At 47.7% G+C, this 11,346-nt stretch overlaps 2 protein-coding genes across 3 annotated transcripts in view; one reads left to right on the forward strand and one right to left on the reverse strand.

Moving 5' to 3' along the window:
* The window catches only part of rsph14 (radial spoke head 14 homolog), a 77,533-nt gene that overhangs the window by 46,897 nt on the left and 19,290 nt on the right, over positions 1–11,346 (forward strand). The gene's annotated exons all lie outside the window — the stretch shown is intronic.
* gnaz (guanine nucleotide binding protein (G protein), alpha z polypeptide) overlaps positions 1–11,346 on the reverse strand; it is a 52,024-nt gene that overhangs the window by 39,151 nt on the left and 1,527 nt on the right. The window lies entirely within an intron of this gene.

Consider the following 11,346-nt stretch of genomic DNA (forward strand, 5'->3'; position numbering starts at 1 on the left):
TCTGCTTTTTATCTGTTTCCCTCTTTCAACCCTTTTGGCAGTGAGTTGTTGTAAAGTAGGTCACACACACTGTTGTGCAATGATGCATTTTTAAAAGTGCTGGAGGAACTGCAAAACACACACTGGCACTGTCCTCACAGGGTGGGCACAGAGAGCTGGGCGCAGCGATGGATAGACTGGACAGGAGTACATGGGGGTACATGGGTAGACAGAAGAATCTGGATAGCTAGGGAGTTCCTTTAAAGAACACTTTTCAGGGTTAATGAGTATTCAACAGTCAGCACTAATTAATATTCATGTATCCCAGAATCCCTAGTGATTGATCTTACACACACACCTGTGTCATTGGTCAAGGTTCAGCAATGCCCTGCTAATGACCTTAATAAGAGTGCTGTCTGAGCTGATTAGTGCTCCTACTGTCCAGTATATCTCATAATAGATAGGTTGATATATACTGATGGCCTGTAAGTTCTGAAAACAATTAACAAACTAGAAGATGTCTTTGAAAGCTAGGACATTAAAATCCCTGAAAACTGTAGGACTGTCCAGTTTTTCTAGTGCCAGGTTCCTGGTGTTGGTATCTGGAAGACAGGGCACGCCAACAAAGACTTGGGCCTGGTTTGTTGGGCCTTCAGGCCTTAAGCCTCAGAGGCAGGCCTCAGAGCCTCTGCGCTGTGATGTAGTGAGAGGTACTGCAGACGTAAAGAAAGGTGGAGCAGCTGTACCTGGTGCCCCCTGTTGGCACGTTAAGGTACTGTATTTATATTGACAGACCTATCAATTTTCTCCTAGACAGAATTTCTAGGAGTAGCCTCTGCATGATGATGGGTGTTTGACAGCCCTAGCCTTACAGCTCTAGACCAGAATGCATTTACCCAGATCACACGCCTGTTTTTAGTTCCCTGGAGACAACAAAGACGCACAGAAACACACTGAGTGTGCATGGAAAAAACTAGATTATTTACTTAATTTCTCGTCACCCTGTCTTTTAACTATGCTTGTGAAATACACAATGAACAATCCATTCTTTCCTTCACTCCTAGAGGACTTATACAAATACCACATGACCAAAGTCAAAAAGAAAAGTCAATGTGGATTATTAATTTTTTATTTGCTTATTTGGGTCTGCAAGTAACAACTATCAATAGATACCATTGCTCATTAATTTGTGTCGGGGCCTTGTGTGTGGGCATAATTCACTCTGTGTTTTTAATCAGCAGACCATCTCTGGAACTTGCAATAACACTCCAGATGCCTGTGGTCAAATCTGTGCTTCTTTATTCATTTCATCTCTTGCTCTGCTGCCACAGGCGTGCAGCCCAGAGAGCACCAGTGCACACAGCCTGATAGTCCGGAGAGCTGGTGTTTGTGATTCATCAATCCAGGAAATTAAACTGCTGGCAAAAAACATATTGATCCTCCAGAGCAGACAAGCCACCCTTCAAAACCAGCTAGAGCACAAACGTACTCAGCCATAGCAGCTGGCTTGTGCTGGACAGGCTTGCGCAGAGGCCAGCCTGCTCCCCAACAAGCTGAGCTGCAGCCGGCCACCACAGGCCAGGCAGGAGGCAGGGTTGATTCAGAAGTTCACGAGGAGCTAGTCTGATCGTGTATCCTAACACTGTAAGAGTGCACACTTCCCCTCACTGCGCTTGCCTGGGCTGGGACTGGGGCTGCCCCAGTGTGACCCGACCCGAGTGAGCCTGCAAGTTCTGTCCTCCTGCGTTCTGGAGGGAGGCCCACAAGTGTCTTGCACCTGGAAGCTTTGAGATTTACAGGGATTTACAAGGCAGGGGAGAGAACTTGTGCTCTTGAGAGGGATGAAACTAAGCAAATCTGACTGAGACTAACACATGCTTTGCTCTAGCGCACAGGAAGAGTCTGAAGGTCTGTACTAGCACAAAGAACCCTGCAGTAATAACCACAAAATTCCTAGGAGTTACCAGGCTCAGCTGAGCTCAATATTTACCAACCTAGGTAAGTAGGTCCCTTTTCAGGCCATAAAGGCCCATGAGGGAAATGGGGGGCAAGGTCCACCATTTTTTTCGACTATCCGACACTGGAGGTGGAGGTGATGTGGTCAGCATCATGCTTTGGCCAGCCTATTAACCCCAGAAGATTAACCCCCAGTACTCATTTGGAAAGCAGGCTGAGTGGACCTGGGAGCCATCTGGAAGAAATTAGAGCAAGCTACATCATTTGCCCCTACCTGGGATTGAACCCAGGACCTTCAAGTCAGGAGCTAGACGCCCTTTGCCGTCTGAGCTACCACGGCTCCATTTACCAACCAAGATGTGCGAATAATTAGTCATTTAGCATATGCTTTTGTCCATATAGATTTACAGAATCCTGATAACAAGCCCTGCATCGTATCCTCTGGAGAACAGTGCAATACTGTCCATGATTCATCTGTGACATGAAGCTTGGTAACTGCCCCAGGAGGCTCTCAGAGACACGGCCTGTCCAGAAAACCACCTCCAGCATCTTGTGATGCTACTGTAGATATTCACAGAGATGCCTTTGGAAGGAGCTGAAACAGGCATAACTGGTGTGTGTGCAGCTCAGAGGCAAAGCACTAGTTGCAAAACAAGAGAATGGAATATGAGAGTCCTGCATGTTGGTCAATATGTGCTCTGGGCTTTACCAACATCCGGCACAGTGTCACAATCTTTTTCTACAGAACAGCAAATCTCATTGTATTGTAAGAAGTTCTTTACTATTCCAGCTGATGAAAGTAATACAGCACTTGATCGGCTGCTAGTACAAAGCACTAAACAAGAAAGAATATTCAGCTGGATTCAGAAAATTTAGTATGTCTGATTTGCAGGGTCAATTAAGTCAAGTAATTAGTCAATGTAAAGGACTGGTATACAGGGTCAGTGTACAGGACTGGTGTACAGGGTCAGTGTACGACACTGGTCTACAGGGTCAGTGTACAAGACTGTTATACAGAGACAGTGGGCAGGACTGGTGTACGGGTCTGTGTACAGGGTCAGTGAGCAGTACTGGCTTACAGCGTCAGTGTACAGGATTGGTGTACAGGAGTGATGTACAGGGTCAGTGTACAGGGTCAGTGTATAGGACTGGTGTACAGAGACAGTGTACAGGGTCAGTGTATAGGACTGGTGTACAGAGACAGTGTACAGGACTGGTGTACAGAGTCAGTGTACAGGACTGGTGTACAGGGTCAGTGAGCAGGACTGGTGTACAGGGTAAGTGTACAGGGCTGGTATACAGGGTTAATGTGCAGGGTCAGTGTGCAGGACTGGTGTACAGGGTCATTGCACAGGGTTAATGTGCAGGGTCAGTGTACAGGATCAGTGTGCAAGACTGGTGTACAGGGTCAGTGTACAAGGTCAGTGTGCAGGACTGGTGTACAGGGTCAGTGTTCAGGATTGGTGTACAGGGTCATTGCACAGGGTTAATGTGCAGGGTCAGTGTACAGGATTAGTGTGCAAGACTGGTGTACAGGGTCAGTATAAAGGACTGGTGTACAGGGTCAGTGTACAAGGTCAGTGTGCAAGATTGGTGTACAGGGTCAGTGTACAGTGTATAGAACTGCTGTACAGGGTCAGTGTGCAGGACTGGTGTACAGGGTCAGTGTACAGGGTCACTGTACAGTGCGAATGTACAGGACTGGTGTACAGGGTCAGTGTGCAGGACAGGTGTACAGGGTCAGTATAAAGGACTGGTATACAGGGTTAGTGAACAGGGTCAGTGTGCAGGACTGGTGTACAGCGTCAGTGTGCAGGACTGGTGTACAGGGTCAGTGTACAGGGTCAGTGCACAGGGTCACTGTACAGTGTGAATGCACAGGATTGGTGTACAGGTTCAGTGTGCATGACAGGTTTACAGGGTCAGTATAAAGGACTGGTATACAGGGTAAGTGTACAGGGTCAGTGTTCAGGGTTAATGTGCAGGGTCAGTGCACAGGATCAGTGTGCAAGACTGGTGTACAGGACTGGTCTACAGGGTCAGTATAAAGGACTGGTATACAGGGTCAGTGTACAAGGTCAGTGTGCAAGATTGGTGTAGAGGGTCAGTGTACAGTGTATAGAACTGCTGTACAGGGTCAGTGTGCAGGACTGGTGTACAGGGTCAGTGAGCAGGACTGGTGTACAGGGTCAGTGTGCAGGATTGATGTACAGGGTCAGTATAAAGGACTGGTGTACAGGGTCAGTGTACAGGACTGGTGTAAAGGGTCAGTTTACAGGACTGGAGTAAAGGGTCAGTGTGCAGGATGGGTATACAGGGTTAGTGCACAGGGTTAATGTGCAGGGTCAGTGTACAGGATCAGTGTGCAAGACTGGTGTACAGGACTGGTGTACAGGGTCAGTATAAAGGACTGGTATACAGGGTCAGTGTACAGGATCAGTGTGTAAGACTGGTGTACAGGGTCAGTGTACAGTGTATAGAACTGCTGTACAGAGTCAGTGTACAGGTGTGGTGTACAGGGTTAGTATAAAGGTCTGGTATACAGGGTTAGTGTACAGGTTTAATGTGCAGGGTCAGTGTGCAAGACTGGTGTACAGGCTAGGTGTTCAGGATTGGTGTACAGGGTCAGTATAAAGGACTGGTATACAGAGTCAGAGTACAGGACTGGTGTAGAGAGACAGTGTGCAGGACTGGTGTACAGGGTCAGTGCACAGGGTTAATGTGCAGGGTCAGTGTACAGGATCAGTGTGCAAGACTTGTGTACAGGTCTGGTGTACAGGGTCAGTGTACAAGGTCAGTGAGCAGGAGTGGTGTACAGGGTCAGTGTGCAGGACTGGTGTACAGGGTCAGTGTACAGGGTCACTGTACAGTGTGAATGTACAGGACTGGTATACAGGGTCAGTGTGCAGGATTGGTGTACAGGTTCAGTGTGCAGGACAAGTGTACAGGGTCAGTATAAAAGACTGGTATACAGGGTTAGTGAACAGGGTCAGTGTGCAGGACTGGTGTACAGGGTCAGTGTACAGTGTATAGAACTGCTGTACAGGGTCAGTGTGCAGGACTGGTGTACAGGGTCAGTGGCCTCCTAATAATCCCCATCTATGAACTGGCTTCATTACTCTGCTCTCCTCCCCACTGATAGCTGATGTGTGGTGAGCGTTCTGGCGCACTATGGCTGCCGTCGCATCATCCAGGTGGATGCTGCACATTGGTGGTGGTGGAGGGGATCCCCATTACCTGTAAAGCGCTTTGATTGGAGTGTCCAGAAAAGCGCTATATAAGTGTAAGCAATTATTAATTATTATTATTATTAATGTGCAGGGTCAGTGTACAGGATCAGTGTGCAAGACTGGTGTACAGGACTGGTGTACAGGGTCAGTATAAAGGACTGGTATACAGGGCCAGTGTACAAGGTCAGTGTGCAAGATTGGTGTACAGGGTCAGTGTACAGTGTATAGAACTGCTGTACAGGGTCAGTGAGCAGGACTGGTGTACATGGTCAGTGTGAAGGACTGGTATACAGAGTCAGAGTACAGGACAGATATACTGTACAAGGTCAGTGTGCAGGACTGGTATACAGGGTCAGTGTACAGGACTGGTGTACAGGGTCAGTGTACAGTGTATAGAACTGCTGTACAGGGTCAGTGTTCAGGACTGGTGTACAGGGTCAGTGTGCAAGATTGGTGTACAGGGTCAGTGTACAGTGTATGGAAGTGCTGTACAGAGTCAGTCTGCAGGAGTGGTGTACAGGGTCAGTATAAAGGACTGGTATACAGGGTCAGAGTACAGGACTGGTGTACAGAGACAGTGTACAGGACTGATATACAGGGTCAGTTTACGGGACTGGTGTACAGAGACAGTGTACAGGACTGATATACAGGGTCAGTTTACAGGACTGGTGTACAGGGTCAGTGTAAAGGTCTAGTGTACAGGGTCAGTATACAGGACTGGTGTACAGGGTCACTGTACAGTGTGAATGTACAGGACTGGTGTACAGGGTTAGTGTACAGGGTTAATGTGCAGGGTCAGTGTGCAAGACTAGTGTACAGGATACCTGTGCAGGATTCACGTACAGGGTCAATGTACAGGACTGGTGTACAGGGTCAGTGTGCAGGATTGTTGTACAAGGTCAGTGTACAGGACTGGTGTAAAGGGCCAGTGTGCAGGACTGGTGTACAGGGTCAGTGTGCAGGATTGTTGTACAAGGTCAGTGTACAGGACTGGTGTAAAGGGCCAGTGTGCAGGACTGGTGTACATGGTCAGTGTACAGGGTCAGTGCACAGGCTTAATGTGCAGGGTCAGTGTACAGGATCAGTGTGCAAGACTGGTGTACAGGGTCAGTGTACAAGACTGGTGTACAGGGTCAGTGTACAGGACTGGTGTAAAGGGTCAGTGTGCAGGACTGGTGTAAAGGGCCAGTGTCCAGGACTGGTGTACAGGGTCAGTGCACAGGGTTAATGTGGAGGGTCAGTGTACAGGATCAGTGTGCAAGACTGGTGTACAGGGTCAGTGTACAGTGTATGGAAGTGCTGTACAGAGTCAGTGTGCAGGAGTGGTGTACAGGGTCAGTATAAAGGACTGGTATACAGGGTCAGAGTACAGGACTGGTGTACAGAGACAGTGTACAGGACTGATATACAGGGTCAGTTTACGGGACTGGTGTACAGAGACAGTATACAGGACTGATATACAGGGTCAGTTTACGGGACTGGTGTACAGGGTCAGTGTACAGTGTGAATGTACAGGACTGGTGTACAGGGTTAGTGTACAGGGTTAATGTGCAGGGTCAGTGTGCAAGACTAGTGTACAGGATACGTGTACAGGATACGTGTGCAGGATTCACGTACAGAGTCAATGTACAGGACTGGTGTACAGGGTCAGTGTACAGGACTGGTGTACAGTGTCAGTGTGCAGGACTGGTGTGCAGGGTCAGTGTACAGGGTCACTGTACAGTGTGAATGTACAGGACTGGTGTACAAGGTCAGTGTGCAAGACTGCTGTACAGGGTCAGTGTTCAGGACTTGTACTGTACATAGGGTCAGTTTGTAGGACTGGTGTGTGGGGTCGGTGTATAGGACTGTTTTTTTAGAGTGTACAGAGTCATTGTGTATGAGTGGAGCACTTGGTCAGTGTACAGGTTCAGTGTATAGGATTAGTGTACAGGGTCAGTGTGTAGGACTGGTGTAAAGAGTCAATGTACAGGTTCAGTGTTCAGGTTGTTTCTATTCAGTAGAAAACAACAAACATGCAACAATCAGTAGAAAAACATTTTTCCCACTAATATTTCCAGACTCTCCTGAAGAACATTTCTCTGGATGCCTTTTGACTAGTTGTCTGCCTCAGTAGAAGAGAGTCTCTTTCATTTAGACCTGTACAATTATGGCAGAGACAACAGAGTGGAGTGTAGGCTGTGTTGCTCAAGACCGGTCAGGTTTTGTAACCAGCAGCTACAGTTCCACTGGCTTGTCCTGAGTTCCCTTGCATGAACCTGCAGAGGGTTAGTCAGCAGACACCCCGTGATCACACATCTCTCACACACAGAACACCAACTCCTGGGGTTCCCCTCTTCACCCTAAAACCAGAACCATGGGTCAAGCCCGTGTTTAGTACTGACAGCACAAGAGCCCTCTACAACCTACTGAATGCTGCACAGCCTCAGCAGGACTCACAGTGCTTCACACACAGAGACTTATAATAGGCATGGCAGGATGTGGTCACAGGGACTTCTTCACACTTTGTAGATGATTTTCATACTCCTTTGAAGCTTTGACAAAGATTAGGTTCCCACAGAACACGAACAGAAGTGAACTTCATGTTTCCACGTTCACGGCTGTGGATGAGCCACTGGCTCCGTGTCTGAATGACACACTGATCCTCCTTGTGCCTCAGGTGAGACATGAAGGCAAGGCCCTGCAACAGGGTATGTATCTTTAAGATCTTCTCAGAGCTCTAGTTTCAGTATAGCATGGTAATATCCTTGAGGAGAATGTACTAGATCTGAGTGAATTACTCTGGTGCACAAGGTGCAGGCCTTTACTCTATGGGGAGTTGAAAATATGTGCTTATACTTTCAGAGAAAATATTTATAAACATATTAAAAGGAACAAATACAAAATAGATCTGTGAGCAATATTATGCCATTTTAAAGAGATGTTTATTATATTAATAGATGATGAGGTACATTAATTAATTGAACTGCATTATTAAGTAAATACATGACTGATTAAGCCATGGCTACAGTGGGCAAAGTTTGTGAATTGAGGAGAAATACAGCCATACTGTCCACTACAGACTCTCTCTCTCCACACTGCTCTCTGGGACAGTCTCTCTCTCCACACTGCTCTCTTGGACAGTCTCTCTCTCTCCATACTGCTCTCTGGGACAGTCTCTCTCTCTCCACACTGCTCTCTCTGGGACAGTCTCTCTCTCTCTCTCCACACTGCTCTCTCTGGGACAGTCTCTCTCTCTCCACACTGCTCTCTCTGGGACAGTCTCTCTCTCTCTCCACACTGCTCTCTGGGACAGTCAATTCAATTCAATTCAAGGTGCTTTATTAGCATGACCGATGGGTACAATCAGTGTTGCCAAAGCAAATAAAAATAATAAAATTAACATGGAACAAAACAAAAAATAGAAGTAAAATAAAATCTACAGACATATTAAAGACATTTACAACAAAGACATATTATAAAATATTGACATATACTGTAGGCGGCTGGAGCATTATTGGGAGACAGGCTCACTGTTCCTCAGGCTGTGACAGGAGATCACATAGTGGGCTGCCACATCTACTGAGTTCCCTCCTCCCTCTCCCAGTAGGATTGGGACCCGTTGTGACTCTGGCAGGTGTGGGAACTCTGGGATTAGATTTCTGAATTTCGGGAAGAATGTTTCTCTAATCCCAGAGTATCTGTCACAGTGCAGTAGGAAGTGCACCTCTGCGTCTATTTCTCCCCACTGGCAGTGGGAGCACAGCCTGTCCTTTCTGGGCAGCCAGGTCTGCCTGTGTCGCCCAGTTTCTATGGCCAGGCTGTGGTCACTGAGCCTGTACTTCGTCAGGGTCTGTTTCTGTTTGTTATTTTTTATTTTGGTCAAATATTCAGCTAGTGTGTATTGTCTGTTTAGGGTCCTGTAGCATTCCAGTTTATGTTGTGTTTGTGTGCACTGTAGCAGTGCTGTCCTGATGCTGGTTAGTGTCGGTGTGGCTCAGGTCAGTGAGCCTCAGGACTAGCTGGCTCAGGGGGCTCTGTTTTGGGCTCAGCTCTTGGCTCAGCAGGGCTTTGTGGTGGTAGGAATTTTGGTCGCTGTTTTTTAGGTGTAGCCAATACTTAAATATTCTTTTCTGTTTATGTTTATCAATAGTGGGTACTGGCCTAATTCGGCCCTGCACCCGTTGTTAGGAGTTTTTTTCTGCACACGGAGGATGTTTCTACAGATCTCCATGTGCAGAGTTTCTGTGGGGTGTTTGTCCCATTGGGTGTAATCCTGGTCTGTGAGGGGACCCCAGTGTTGTTTTCACTGCCATATAGGGCAATGGGTTGGATTACACTTTCAAATATTTGGAGCCAGATTCTTGTTGGTGGGTTGATGTTGAAGAGCCTCCTTCTTATTGTGTAGAAAGCCCTGAGTGCCTTCTCCCTGTGCTTTCACTGCCAGGTCAAAACTCCCGGAAGAGCTGATGGTGAGACCGAGATACGTGTAGCTGGATGTGTGCTCCAATGTGTTGTTGTTCAGTGTGAATTTGTACCTGTTTCCCTGAGGTCTGGCTTTCTTCTGGAAAACCATAACTCTGGTCTTGTCCAGATTGACTGTCAGTGCCCAGGTCTGACAGTACTGCTCCAGCTCCACCTGTTCTGTGGGCGACAGCAGGACCAGGTCATCTGCGTAGAGCAGGAACTTGATTTCTGTGTCAAGTAGTGTGAGACCAGGAGCTGCAGACTGCTCCAACATTCCTGCTAATTCGTTGATATAGATATTGAACAGTGTTGGGCTCAGGCTGCAGCCCTGTCTCACCCCGCGGCCTTGGGTGAAGAATTTAGTCCTTTTGTTTCCAATTTTCACTGCACATTTGCTGAATACATTGATTTAATTATGTTGTACACTTTGCCCCCTATGCCACTTTGGAGTAGTTTATAAAACAATCTTTCATGCCAAATCGAGTCAAATGCTTTTTTTAAAATCAACAAAGCAGGCAAAAATCTTTCATTTGTGTTTTTGGTGTTTGTCTATCAGTGTGTGTAGGGTGTAAATGTGATCGGATGTGCGGTGATCTGGTAAGAAGCCAATCTGATTCTTGCTCAGGACATTGTGTTCGGTAAGGAAGGCTAGTATTAAAGTATTTAGGATACTGCAGAATACCTTCCCCATCTGTTCATACAGATGCCCCGGTAGTTGTTGGGATCAAGTCTATCTCCACTCTTAATGATGGGCATGAGCAGTCCTTGGTTCCAGGCCTTGGGGAAACATCCAGCTGTTATGATGAGATTGAGGAGTTTGAGCAGTCTCTTTCTCTCTCCATACTGCTGCTCTCTGGGACAGTCACTCTCTCTCCACACTGCTGCTCTCTGGGACAGTCTCTCTCTCTCTCCATACTGCTGCTCTCTGGGACAGTCTCTCTCTCTCTCCACACTGCTCTCTGGGACAGTCTCTCTCTCTCTCCACACTGCTCTCTGGGACAGTCAATTCAATTCAATTCAATTCAAGGTGCTTTATTAGCATCTCTCTCTCTCCACACTGCTCTCTGGGACAGTCTCTCTCTCTCTCCACACTGCTCTCTCTGGGACAGTCTATCTCTCTCTCCACACTGCTCTCTCTGGGACAGTCTCTCTCTCTCCACACTGCTCTCTGGGACTGTCTCTCTCTCTCTCCACACTGCTCTCTCTGGGACAGTCTCTCTCTCTCCACACTGCTCTCTGGGACAGTCTCTCTCTCTCTCCACACTGCTCTCTGGGACAGTCTCTCCACACTGCTCTCTGGGACAGTCTCTCTCTCTCTCCACACTGCTCTCTGGGACAGTCTCTCTCCACACTGCTCTCTGGGACAGTCTATCTCTCTCCACACTGCTCTCTGGGACAGTCTCTCTCTCTCTCCACACTGCTCTCTGGGACAGTCTCTCTCCACACTGCTCTCTGGGACAGTCTATCTCTCTCCACACTGCTCTCTGGGACAGTCTCTCTCCACACTGCTCTCTGGGACAGTCTATCTCTCTCCACACTGCTCTCTGGGACAGTCTCTCTCCACACTGCTCTCTGGGACAGTCTATCTCTCTCCACACTGCTCTCTGGGACAGTCTATCTCTCTCCACACTGCTCTCTGGGACAGTCTCTCTCTCTCTCCACACTGCTCTCTCTGAGACAGTCACTCTCTCTCTCTCCACACTGCTCTCTGGGACAGTCACTCTCTCTCTCTCTC

Source organism: Lepisosteus oculatus, chromosome 22 (assembly GCF_040954835.1).
Source record: "Lepisosteus oculatus isolate fLepOcu1 chromosome 22, fLepOcu1.hap2, whole genome shotgun sequence".
In the NCBI taxonomy this organism is placed as follows: Eukaryota; Metazoa; Chordata; class Actinopteri; order Semionotiformes; family Lepisosteidae; genus Lepisosteus; species Lepisosteus oculatus.